Here is a 12,742-nt window from a genome sequence, read left to right as displayed (position 1 = left end):
CTGGGAAAATGCTCAATCTCTTTATTACAGTGTGGAGCTGGTCCCTCCTGCCAGGCTAAGCCCAGAGAGAGATTTTTAACCTCCCTTCTCCCTCCCCCGATCGCATAACAAAGTCTCTGAACACAAGGCTAGAAAAGAGCAGAACCGAAGGAGTCACTGTGGGGGATTCCCTCGGACACCGACCCCACGGCAGTCACACCCCAGCAGGGGGAATATGGAGTCAAGAACCAGCTTTTCCTCTGTCTGATCCTTTTCTTGTTCACTGGAAAGTGGTTCTGCCCAGGGATGCTGCAATACATGTGTCTGGGTGCACTAGAGAGCTGGAAATCTCTCCCCCGCACTCATTTCTCCCACTGCCCCTTTCAGTCTCTCCTTCCCCTGTCCTCTCTCCCTGCCCTCTGTCTGGCAAAGTCCCATTCCTGGGGGCTTTGCTCTCCCATGGCTGGATTTGCTCCTGGCAATTGCTAATGGGAGGAGAGGCTGTTTGTGTAGAGTCACTTTCTTGTCAGTCCCCAGCACTTTCCCAGAGGACTTTCAGTTACCTGGAGTCTGTGGTAGAATTTGTATTAACAGGGCCCAGGGCTGCCCCAAGGGCCTAGGACCAGCTGGAGAAAGTCATCACCTGGGCCAGGCAGAGAAGCAGCTTTAATTAAGGTCACTTCCCAGCACAGAGCCCCGCTGGGGGAGCAGCAGCTGCTAAGCCTGGTCTCCCAGATCACAATGGAGGCTGCAGCGTCTGACCCAGGAAGCTGAACCCCAATATCCCGGGCAGAGAGGGACAGAGCGTTTGAGCAGCTTCCCTCCTTTAGCTCTCTGGGGAGAGCAGCTAATGAGAGCCCCTCCTCACAGGGAGAACTGCTGATCTCATTTGCCCCACTGTCCATCTGGAGTCACTCCTTGTCTTTCCATGCAGTGACTCTGGATTAACAATGGTCTCAATGAAACCAGATTTCAGAATGAATGAGTCCAGAATGCTGTGGAAGAGACCATTGTGTGGCATTTCTAGCCCCTTTCCCACCTGTCTCACCCATCAGATCTAGTATAAGGACTCGGGGCACAAATTTTCCCAATGGAACTGGAAGGTCCTGGAGTTTTCAAGATGTTTGATAAGTGGCTAGAAAGTTATCATGGTGACTGGGCCTGGCTGGGGAATGCTGGGATGTGCTTGGAGTCAGGATTCTGGCACAAGCTGATCAGAGAGAAGGAGCATGGTTAGTAGCAGCCCCCAGAGCCTCCATCCAGGGCCCCCCAGACACCCCCAGTACCCAGAGCCCAGACCCCGCAGCCAGAGTCCCACCAGATATTCTCTGGGACCCAACCACCAAAATCCCTGAACAGGAACTCCAGATACCCCTCAGCACCCCACTGGCCAGAGAACCCCCACCAGACCATCACTGGCAGGCTGGGAATCCTAAAGGTTCCCCCCACCAAGAGCCCCCAACAGCCAGGGACCACCCCCCCAGGGGACCCCTCACTGGGAATTCAGTCCCTCACTGCCTGCCCAGGATTCCCCTACTGCCTGCCTAGGACCCCACCTGCCCTCCAGCAGGACCTGCCAGGCCATTTGCCTGGGACCCCCTGATGCTTTACAATGGGACCCCTCCCTCTGCTTGCCTGGCATCCCGACCTAGCTCCTGGCACTCCCCCACCCAGTTCTGTGCATTGGGCACGACTGAGCCCCGGCACAGCACCAGGCGCCCTCCCCCCCCCCCCCCCGCCTCCCCCCCAGACGCCCACCCTCACTGTTCTGCACCAACAAGTCCCCAGTGCTACCCACCTCCAGGACCCACAGCCTCAGGGCTGGGCACATTAGACCCCCAACCTCCAGAACCCCTGCCCAGTCACCCAGAGGCCTCCTCCCACAATGCCCCTTCAGCTCCAGCTGCAATCTCCCCACACAGACACCCCATCCCCTACCCCAGCAACAGTTACCTCACTGTGTCTGCTAAGTGGATAGAAAGTTATCACTGCCTCCTGCTGGCCAGTCACACGGGCAGAGGGATCCCTGGGCGGTGCTGCTTTAACAGGAGAATGGAAGGGTAAGAAAGGTCCATGCCCTGTCACTAGCTACATCTTCGCACTGCGGGAAGCAACCCCTCCCAGAGACCATTTGTCATGGGCTTTGAGACACTTCTGGACCCACGCTGCACTCAGAGTGACCTCCTCACCCAGTGCCAGCTGGAGAAAAGACAAGGGTCCAGCCTACTCTCCTGTTACCAGCTGGGAACCACTGATCCCCCAAACAGGGGGAGGCCTCTGGGTTTGATGGGTATTAAATCCGTTTAGAGAGGAAAGTGGAAAATCAGAAGGATTTTATATCAGGTGTTGATACGACGTAAAATCTGAGTGTTTCACATCAATATCTGATAACTGAATAGAGAGAAAATGGGCAACATTTGCCAATATTTTATATCCATGTTCAGGAATCTGAGAAAAGGTGTAAATCTGAGATTTTCTTAGTATTTTATAATTAAAGAGACAGGGAAAAATCTCAGGCCATAGTCATTTAGAAATAGACAATTAGAGAAAAAGTGGGGCTTAGGATAATTTTTAGATTTGCAGAGAATACATATCAGAAACTACGCAAGTGATAACATGAGAGAAGGGGGAGGGATAGCTCAGTGGTTGGAGCACTGCCCTGCTAAACCCGGGGTTGTGAGTTCAATCCTTGAGGGGGCCATTTAGGGAACTGGGGTAAAAATCTGTTGGGGATTGTTCTTGCTTTGAGCAGGGGGTTGGACTAGATACCTCCTGAGGTCCCTTCCAATCCTGATAGTCTATGAACACCGTCGAGATCTGAGGGGATTTTATATCACTGCTACATAACTAGAGGGAAAAGGGGGACTGTTGGACTGGATTTTATATTACTATCCAAAACATAAACAGAAAGTGATGGCTCCCCCCACCATTCCCACAGGCAGCCCTGTGAGGAGCTGCTTTAAGAGGGCAAAGGGGGGGGGGGAGGTGGCAGGTCCCTGGATGAGGGAAGGGGGCAGCACTGGGGGATGGGCAGGTGGCTGTGGTGGTAGTTGGGGGCAGTAACTGGGATTGGGAAACCGGGGTCCGGGCAGCCCCCACGGGGGACACGTGCCCCTCCCGCCCCCGCCCTGGCAGAGAACCGGCATCTCACCCCCCCCCCCCGCGCGCCAGGGGCAGCCACGTGCTGGGGACTGACCCAGGGGGACAATTTCCCACCCGGACAAGGACAAATCGCTGCAGGTAAAACGGGGGGGGGGGACCCCCCATGGGAGTGTTTTAGATGGACATTGGAGGCGCATGGGGAGACCGGGGGGGGGACAGGGGAGCCGAGAGAGCGGATCGGGGGGGGGGCGAATCTCCCCGGATGTTACAGCCCGAGCGAGACCCCGGGAGAGAAACGGGGCAGAACCGGAGAGACTCGGTACCGGGGGGGGCGAGAGGCGCCAACAGGGACAGGAGCCAATTAACCCCCCACCCCCCTCCCGAGGCGGCTCCGAGGCTTCTCCCAGGTTCCCCGGGGCAGAGTCACGTGCCTCCCCCCCCCCCCGGGGTCTCTCACTCACCGGCTCACACGGAGGCGGCAGCAGCAGCTTTGTTCTCCCGCCCCCAGCGGGGCTCGCACGGAGCATGCGCAGTTCCAGCTGCTGACCCCTCCCTCACCCGGGCTGGAGAGGGCGGACGCGGCCCCTGGAGCAGGCTGGGAGATGTAGTTCCGCGGAGCGGAAGTGACGTCGTCGAGGGAGCCGGAACGGGAGCGCGAACGCGCGCGGGGCGCTGCGGTTCTGCCTGGCTCGCGCGGGGCCGTTGGAGCCTCTCCCGGGCCGGAGAAGGTTTGTGCCGCTGGGGCTCTGGGCATGCGCAGATCGCGGCGGGAGAGACCTTCACTAACCCCCCCGTGGGAAAGGGGCGGGGGGGGAGGAGCCGGTGACCCCCGAGGAGCGGGGAGAGAAAGGGGGGGGCTGAGACCCCCTCGGATTTACCGCTGCCCCCCCCGTGGGGACCCCCCGCCCCCTTTCTCCCTAGAGCCACGAGCAGCCCCCAGGGTGACCCCCCCTCCCCCAACCCCTGAGAAGTTCCCTGTCCCCCCCCCCCCGATTGTGCCCCATTTTCTCTCCCCTTCGCCAGTGGCCAGCTCTCCCTGGGACTGGTGGGGCTCTGGGGGTGTCTGGGCCCCTGGCCAGGGACTCTGGGGACTGGGGGCCAGGGAAGATCTGGCAGGACCCTGGCTGGGGCTGTGGGGGTGTCTGGGGCCCCGGCTGTGGGATCTGGGCTCTGGGTACTGGGGGGTGTAGAAGGGCCTTAATGGAGAGAAAAGATTGGGTATTAAAGCAGAGAAAGGCCTAACAAGCCCCAATGGCTGGAAGGTGAAAAGAGACAAATTCATATTACAACTAAGGCACAAATATTCAACAGCGAGGATGATTCACCACAGGAACAATCTACCAAGGAAAGTGGTGGATTCACCATCTCCTGATGTCATTTAATGAAGACTAGATGCCTTTCTGGAATATGTTTGCCCCAAAAGTAGCTCTTGTGTCATACAGGAGGCCTGTGATATGCAGGGGGTCAGGTTAGATGCTCTAATGGTCTCTTCTGGCCATAAAGTCAACTAATTTCTGAAAAACCGAGTGTAGCATTGGGAGCAGCATCTGATGTTTTCCTGTCTAGCCGGCTTGCTTCCTAGAACGAACGCTCCTTGAGTGGGGTGATCCACAGGGAGTAGCTCAAACCCCCAAAGTGCCTGGCCAGGGGCAGGACATTAGCCCAGCAAGGGAGGGGTGTGGCAGTGACATCACAAAGGCCTTTTGCAGGACCTCAGACTGTTGGTCAAAGGTGGTGGGGAGGTGGTGACCTCACAGAGAGATGCTGACATCAGCCAGGCAGGACAGGGGCGAGGGGCCAGGGAAACCTCAGAAACCCCTGTGGCTTTGCTTCAGCAAGTCTCCTTCTCCAGGTCTCTCTCTGAGGACTGAGGGAGTATTCGGGTTCACGTACGTGAGCGCCAGGAGGAACCTCTTTTGAGTTTTCTCCTTCCCTTTTAGTGAGTTTACTAGAGACCAGCCGTCCCTGTTTAGAAGGTAAGAGCCTCCTCGAGGTTTGAAACCTGTTCAGTCTGATCCATCTGGTGATGAAATCTAAGCATGGAAAACACGAGCTTAAGGAGGCAGAATTTTATTCCGCACCAGGGATTTTGTCCCCTAGAATTACTGGAGACATTAGGGTTTATCCTTTGTGTTTCACCTTTTCCTCCATCCCTTCCTCCTTTCTCTTCTCTTGCTTCTTTTGTCCTTTCACCTGTTTCCCTCCCAACACCAAGAGCGGGGTGTGTGTATGTGTTGCGGGGGAGTGTTTGGCAGCTCCCACTGTGGGAGGTCCACCAAAAATGTGGGGCTGAAATAGTGCTCGGGCAGTGATCCCCACCAGTGACCTGAACCATCCTTTGGGCTCCCTGCTGAGAACCCTCAGCTTCCCGTCCTCAGTCTCCACCCTGATTGGCTGAGCAGGGGGTTATTGACAGGGAGGAGACTCAGGTCCTTGTTGTTCTCTTTTAAGACCAAGGAAATAAGTCATAACCAGTCATATGTTTGAATTTTGCTGCTTCTCTGCATTAATGGTCTCTGAGCAGTTCATGATTCTCTCTAACATTGCAGTTCTCCTCAAATACTTGCTGAATAATTACTGTGCACTGATGGTCTGGAGCTCATCTGAGAGCACTTTATTCAGGTCATTCAATGGATGAAATTCAAGATCCGATGGTTAGTTTGAAAATCAGGGGTCTTGGGTCCTATTCCCAGCTCTGCCACTGGCTGGGTGTGTGACCTAAGACAAGTCAATTCTCCTGTCTCAGCCTGAGTTTCTCGCTCTTCCAAGTAGGGATAATAATGATCCGCTCCTACCTACCTTACGGTATGTGGAGGCAGGGCTGGCTCTAGGTTTTTTGCCTCCCCAAGCAAAAAAAAAAAATTGTCTGCCCTCCCATCCCCCTGCTGCCCAAGCCCTGGGTTCTCCCCTCCCTACACCTGCACCCCTTGCCTCCCCAGCGCTGGGCCTCCCACCACTTTCACTCCCCTGCCAACCCAGCCCTGGGCTCTCCCCCACACACCCTGTGCTGCCCCAGCTCTTGACTCTCCCCTTCCCCCCACCAGTGCTCCCCCACCCACACACCCCCTGCTGCCCCAGCCCTGGGCTCCTCCCCGCACTTGCACCTCCTTCCACCCCAGCCCTGGGTCACTGGTAACTTGCTCCCAGTTTAATAGAATAGAAAAAAGAGAGGATTGAATGTGTAACAGGGAGTTTGGTAAATCTTGGTTATTTTATTTTTTCAACAGGCTCCTGTCCACCTCCAGTAGAATTTTCAGTCCCAATGGCAACTTACTTACCAAATGTAATACAGACTAGTCCATGCCTCCCAAGTGGATGTGGTTCTTGTTCTTCTGCACATTGTAGCCCATGGAGGCCAAGGACCTGCAAATGTGTCTTCATGTGCCTTTGTTTCATTGATGAAAACACAAACTAGACACTTAGAGGATTGGAACTGCTTTCAGCTGGAGGACATATTTGCTAGATTTTTATGCATTTGCACAGGAAAATGTTGAGTGTTTCCATTCATTTCAGGCATCCCTAGTCAGTGGAGCTCCTGAACATAATGAAAATGGAAATAATTATTTTTGTTGAAGGACCAGGCTTTCAAGGGAATACTTGGGTTTGAACCAAGGACTACTTGATTTGCAGTCAAACACTCTATCACTGAGCTCTACTCCCTGACATTTGCATGGGCAAGTCAGTGATCTTAAGGATCTTGAAACCTGAGAGTGGAGTTTGTTTCTTCCACACCAGTATTGCTGTCTGTGCATTCCGGAGCTATGGGGTGAGTGGGAAACGCCCACAACTAGCTTGTCAGTATCAAGAAAGGAGCAGCCAACATCAGGACCAACAAGACGTGCTGGTGGCCCATCAGGAAGAATCCACTCTCCCAGAGACTTCTCGGCGAGGGCAGGGTACACAATGGGGGCTACCTACCCGCCACGTCCCAGCAAGGGTCTTTCTAGTCCCACTTCAGTGTTACCCAATTTCTAATCAGTCTTTGGCCCAGATTCCCTCCCTGAGCGGCACCAGCACATGCGTGAGCCCCCTGCTAGTGTTAAATCTGCCTTGAGCTGGGACCCAGCTTGGCAAAGAGCCTGCAGCCCCCTCTGTGCTGGGGAGTGAGAGCAGCCCTGGCACAGGGCAGGGCAGCCCTGAGGGAATGAACCCAATGTGCCCGTGAGGCCCTGATCCAGAACCTCTGCCAGGCAGCTTGTGCTGCTCGGGCGTCTCTAGTCTCCAGCGAGGATTGAAAGCTTCTCTGCTCCAGGGGAACCCCTGGGGGAGGGAGGCAGGGCTCCTGCAGGATAAATCTTCCTGCTGGCAGAGCTCCGGTCCCCTCCTCATGGGCACAGGGCATTGCACACGGCACCCACCACATGCACACACCCCTTTGTGGGGAGAATCAGCTCCGGGATATTGGGGTCAAACCCTTCCCACCTCGTCCCTGCAAACCTTCTCCTGGCTTCAGTGAGGGAATGGGGGCGTGAGGGGCTAGTGCAGTAGCAGCAGCAGCGTGGCCGTGGGGCTCGGCCGGTGGCTGGGGCCAGTCGCCTGAGCATGAACCCAGCCAACCCCAGGAGATGGACCTGGGTCACCAGCCCAACCCACCATGGGGAGAGCCCCCAGCTGCAGGGGAGACGCCCCTGAGTGCCTGGCAGGGCCCAGCTCCTGGCTGACCTGCACTGCTGGGGGTCAGGGGGCTGGGTGACAGGGAGGCGTTGGCTCTGGGGTGGGACTGTCACTTCCCCCCCTGCCAAGCCAACAGGATCACAGCAAACGAAACCAGCTCGGCCCGCAGGGGAAGAGTTCAGTCCAGGGCCTGGTGCATTCTGGGAGCAGGGGCGGTGCAAAGAAAGGGCAGATACGGGGCAGCTCTGAACACTCTGCGCAGAACTGCCTGTCCTGTCCCGCAGCCCCTGGTACAGGGGGCTTTTCGACATAGTTTTAATCAGGCCAATAAACTGAAACAAACCCCTGTTAAATCATTGCTGAGCCCGAGTCCTTCACCCACATTCCTTAGGGCATTGGGTGTTTCATTTCCTGCCTCAATTTCACACAGAGACATAATTTCCTTTGCACAGATCCGTGAACAGCAAAACCTCCCTGTGTCTCTGGTCTGAGCCAGGGCATTCGATTCCAGTGAATCCTTCTCTCCTGCAATGGCGATGGTCAGACAGAGGGGACGTGGCACCTGCATCCCTGCCAGGGAGATATTGGCTCGGCTCTTTCTTTCTGCTGCTGTTGTTAGTCCATGAAACATCAAGGGTGGAATGCAAGGCTCAGTTCATGCACCAGCCCCCTGAAAAATTTCAGTGCCCCAGAGAAATCCTGCCACCTGATATTGGAACGATGTGCTGGAGATTTGACTAGGAAAGGGACTGTCTGAATTGTCAGAGTGGGGAATGAACAACAATCTACAGCAATGTCGTTCACACAAACACACTCTCATGCTGCTCCAGCCGGAATGGAAATGGGCAGGAATTCTCGCTGTTCACCCAAGGACACACTTACACTGATGCGCAGCCGTGAGTGTGCTGGGGAAGCTGGTCTGAGCAAACAATTTGAAGTGACAATTCAGTGAGAACAAAATCATCATGCAGTGAAATGGATGCATATCAAGTAGTTGTGGCCGAGTGGTTAAGGCGATGGACTAGAAATTCATTGGGGTCTTCCTGCGTAGGTTCGAATCCTGCCAACTACGTAAGCACTGCGCTGCTGTTGTTATTATTGCAGTCTTAGTGCCTGAGCATCCACAGTGCCAACTGGAGATAAATCTAGTTTCACTCTGTCTACACTTAGAACGCTGCCGTGGCACTGCTACAGCACTTTGGAGTAGACAGTGATTGGAGGGATTTTCCCATCCCTGTAATAGCTACATGGACAGAACAATTCTTCCTTTTCTTTAGCACTATCTAACCCGGGATTAGGTCACCTTAACTATATGGGTTTGTGGGGGGTCACACACTGGGAGACATCGCTTTGCCAGTTCAGTGCCCAGCATACACCAGCCCTTACATCCCTCTGGGTATTTCAATGCAGGCACTGACCTGTGAGAGGAAAACATCAGCTCACAAACACACAGACTGAATTTCCCACATTTAATCTCGCTGCACTTTCCAGAAAGTCACAACATTCAATTCATTCTTGCTAGGACAGAGAACAAATAAGTGATACTAAGTTTTTGGCTTGATTAAATAAAATTAAGTGTTTAATTAATATAGTAAAAATCTGTACTGATTCCTCTAACTAACACCATAGCGTGAAATAGGTACAGAGACAAAGCTTGTCAGTGATGACTAATTTCGCAAATGATCTTCCCATTAGTAATTTCCACGCTGCCCCCATTGGAGGTCTGGGCATCTCCAGTGTCATAGCTCTGCATTCACCTTCCCCTTAGAATTGTTCTCGGACATTTGCCTTCCTCTGCAGCATGGGGCTCGAGTCACTTGCTGGAGGATTCCCTGCACCTTGAGGTCTTTAAGCCACCATTTGAGGACTTCAATAACTCAGACATAGGTTAGGGGTTTGTTATAGGAGTGGGTGGGTGAGATTCTGTGGCCTGCATTGTGCAGGAGGTCAGACTAGATGATCATAATGGTCCCTTCTGACCTTAAGTCTATGAATCTATGAATCTATTCCCAAATTTGGAAAATTGTGCAGTTCACAATGTGAACAGTGACCCCGGCTCCTTCCTGCACCTGCTCTACATTGCTCCACAGCAGCTTCTCCCCCTGCAGAGTCACCCCAGCACTGAAGTGCAGCTGCCCAGGGTTCAGCAGGGGCCCCTGGCAAGGACAGTGGGTGCAGCCAACAGCCCGGTGTGCCTGGCAGTGAGGCAGCTGTAAAAAAGCAACCCCCACCCCCCCACACACAGAAGTACAGAGACTGAATTCCCCAACTTTAACATCATGACCCCCTGTAGAAAGCCACACGTGTCAGTTGTATTGTCACAGGGAGATGCAAAAATCAAGTGACACCAATTTTTAAGTTGAGTAAATAAAGTTGAGGAGATAGTTATTAACCTCCCAAAAATACACTAAAGATCCCTCAACATAACACCTGAAGGTGAAATATGAACAGAGACAAACCTTGTCAGCAAAGGCTCATTTCCCAAACGATCCTCAAAATGTTACTAATTCCCACCCCTCCTCCGCAGGAGCTCTGTGCAGTGTCACTGTTCTGCAGGCAGCTTCCCATTAAATGCTGTTGTGGGACATTCCCAGGCCTGGAAATGTACCAACGACAGAATTTGAAGAGCAAACCTGGCTCCCCGCACCAGGCGGGATTTGAGTGTTTTGTCCCTGTCACTTAGTCTTTGTCAATAGTACAGACGCCCTGGGCAGGACTCCAGGCTCTGCTTGAGGGATCCTGGCACAGGGGCTGGGAGGTAGAAAGGATGGTAGATTCTCACCTGTGCTCTGGAGAGGAGGTAATAAGTGAAGGCAGCCTTTATTGACTCCTCCTCAGTGTCCCAGGGCTGGAATTCTACATTCCACAGGCCAAATGAGGGGGTGATGCCATGTTGTTAATGAAAACCAGTGCTCCAGGTGAGGCTTGAACTCACAACCTCAGCATAGCTCCTCTCAGCACTGCCCTATAAGTACTGTATACTAACCAATTTCGCCACTGGAGCACCTGTTAATTGTGATGGGGGGAAGGGATGGAGAGTGGTGAGAGGGAGGTGGGATCATGGGGGAAGAGGCAGTGTAGGAGTGGGGCCTTGGGGACAAGGTGGTGCAGGGGTGTGGGCTTAAGTGGAAGGGATGGGGCTACTGTTTGGGCTCTGGTGGCCACCACTTTTAGGCAGGGCCACCCTGGTGAGGCAGATGGGACAATCTTCCCCAGGCCCCGACCCCACAGGGGCCCCACAAGCCCTGGCCGAGAATCCCTTCCCTGGCTAGAGGCGTCTTTTTAATTTTTACTCACCCGGCAGCAGTCCGGGTCTTTGGATGCACTTCCGCAGAGGGTCTTTCAGTGCTGCCGAAGACGTGGAGCGAGTGAAGGACCCGCTGCCACTGAAGACTCGGCCTCTGCCCAGTGAGTACAAGCACCGCAGCGAGTGGCACCTTTTTTTATGTCCGCTCTCCTGCTTTACCCCAGGCCCCCGAATCCTCTGGGCAGCCCTGCTTTTAGGGAGCCTGCCATGCTTCTGGTGGGACCACAAGACATCCCAGAGCAGAGAGGGTGGCCAGCAGAGCGGTGACAGGGGGGAACGGCAAGTGACCGGCAATGTGGCCAGACAGCGGAGGGAGAAAGGGGCTTTCCCCCCAGGAGGTGAGAGGTGAACTCTGGGTTTTCACTGACCCAGGACAGCAGCTGTGGGTGAGGTGCAGTGAAGGGAGGGGCACATCCACAGAGCTTCTGGTGTCTGGATTTAGGAGCCCGAGGCAAAAGGCCACTGCCCAGCGCACTGTGGGGGGGGGGGGTGTTTTGCTCATAGTGTTGTGTTATGAATCCTGATTGTGGTGTTTTCCCAAGTTAATACAAGGTGATTTTCCTCCTTTTTCTTAAAGTTTCTCTTCTACACTCAGAGCGTGTGAGTGGGGAAAGTATCGCCTCTTAGAGGCACCCAGTGGCCAGGGTTAGTTTCCCCAGGTTACTCGGTGGGGGCTTAAGGAGATTGTGTGTTGTATTGTTGAAGAGGAGCCCCAAGCACCCAAACAGGGAATTGTAACTTCAACCTTCAGAGTAAGAGCCAGAGGTGCTGCCAGCTGAGCTAGCCAGGCCGCCTAAATGTATTAACCCCTTTCACTGCAGGCGCAAACACCAGGTACTTCTGTGCTTCTCAGCAGCTGGGAAAAAGCCTATTGGGGGAAATATCTCCTGCCCCACCGCCAAAAGGAGCCCCTGGAGTGGGAACGGTCAGAGGCCCCACTCGGGGGCTGGCCCTGCTTTCCTACCGCCTTGTGATGCTGGCTGCAGAATGAATGCTGGTCTGTGGGTGGCCTTCAGTGGGGGTTCGACATGCCAGGGAGCAGGCTGGCCGGGTGTCTTTGTGGCTGTCTGCTGGCCACACATAGGCATGGTTCTCCCCTCCTCTGGCCCTGCCCTTGGTTGCTCTGTGGCTTTTAAGCCTTCCCTTGGAGCTGTCAGCACCAGCCGCCTCTGCTCTAGGTGCCCAGAGGAGGAGAGGTGTGTTGGGCTCCAGCCTGGGACTCTTCCGCCCTTCTGCCTAGCCCTGACTATGAAGCCTGGCCCTGGCACTGCTTCCTTTAAATGCCATGTGGGCAAGAGGAAGAGTGTGGCAGCTTCAGGGACCAAAGTTATGGACATCAGGTGAAGTAGCGAGAAACAACCATATGGTGAACCCACCGGACTCTCTAGCCAGACTGTTAAGTTCTAGGACCCCAACCTATAGCCGCCATCCCATTGAACCAGCCAGACCAAATACCTATCTCCAGTGGGAGGGAAAAAACTCACTCTAGTTCACCCTGAGAGAGGGTAGCCAAGCACATTGAGCTCCAGGGCTTTGCAGCAAAATTGCATATTTCCAGGAGGTCCCACTGAGATTTGAACTCAGATTCCAGGATTCAAAGTCCTGAGTGCTGCCTATTACACCATGGGACCTGCTGCTGTTTCATTTTCTAGATCCCTGTGACTCTTGGCTGGTTTGCACTCTGCACTTATTGCTTCCCACCAGCAGCTTCCTCTTGCAGGACTCTCTCTCCTCCAGCGA

At 54.3% G+C, this 12,742-nt stretch overlaps 1 protein-coding gene, 2 non-coding genes and 1 pseudogene across 3 annotated transcripts in view; 2 read left to right on the top strand and 2 right to left on the bottom strand.

The window, feature by feature from the left end:
* LOC120375816 overlaps positions 1 to 12,742 on the top strand; it is a 647,258-nt pseudogene that overhangs the window by 596,231 nt on the left and 38,285 nt on the right.
* The window catches only part of LOC120375895 (zinc finger protein 420-like), a gene marked incomplete at its 3' end in the record, with an annotated part of 34,862 nt that overhangs the window by 7,734 nt on the left and 14,386 nt on the right, over positions 1 to 12,742 (bottom strand). The window lies entirely within an intron of this gene.
* TRNAS-AGA lies at positions 8,686 to 8,767 on the top strand. Its single transcript has one exon. It is a non-coding gene; the product is annotated as a tRNA-Ser (tRNA).
* TRNAQ-UUG lies at positions 12,562 to 12,633 on the bottom strand. Its single transcript has one exon. It is a non-coding gene; the product is annotated as a tRNA-Gln (tRNA).

The sequence above is a fragment of the Mauremys reevesii genome, linkage group 12 (genome assembly GCF_016161935.1).
Source record: "Mauremys reevesii isolate NIE-2019 linkage group 12, ASM1616193v1, whole genome shotgun sequence".
NCBI lineage: Eukaryota > Metazoa > Chordata > Testudines > Geoemydidae > Mauremys > Mauremys reevesii.
This window is presented reverse-complemented; position numbering and strand designations above follow the sequence as displayed.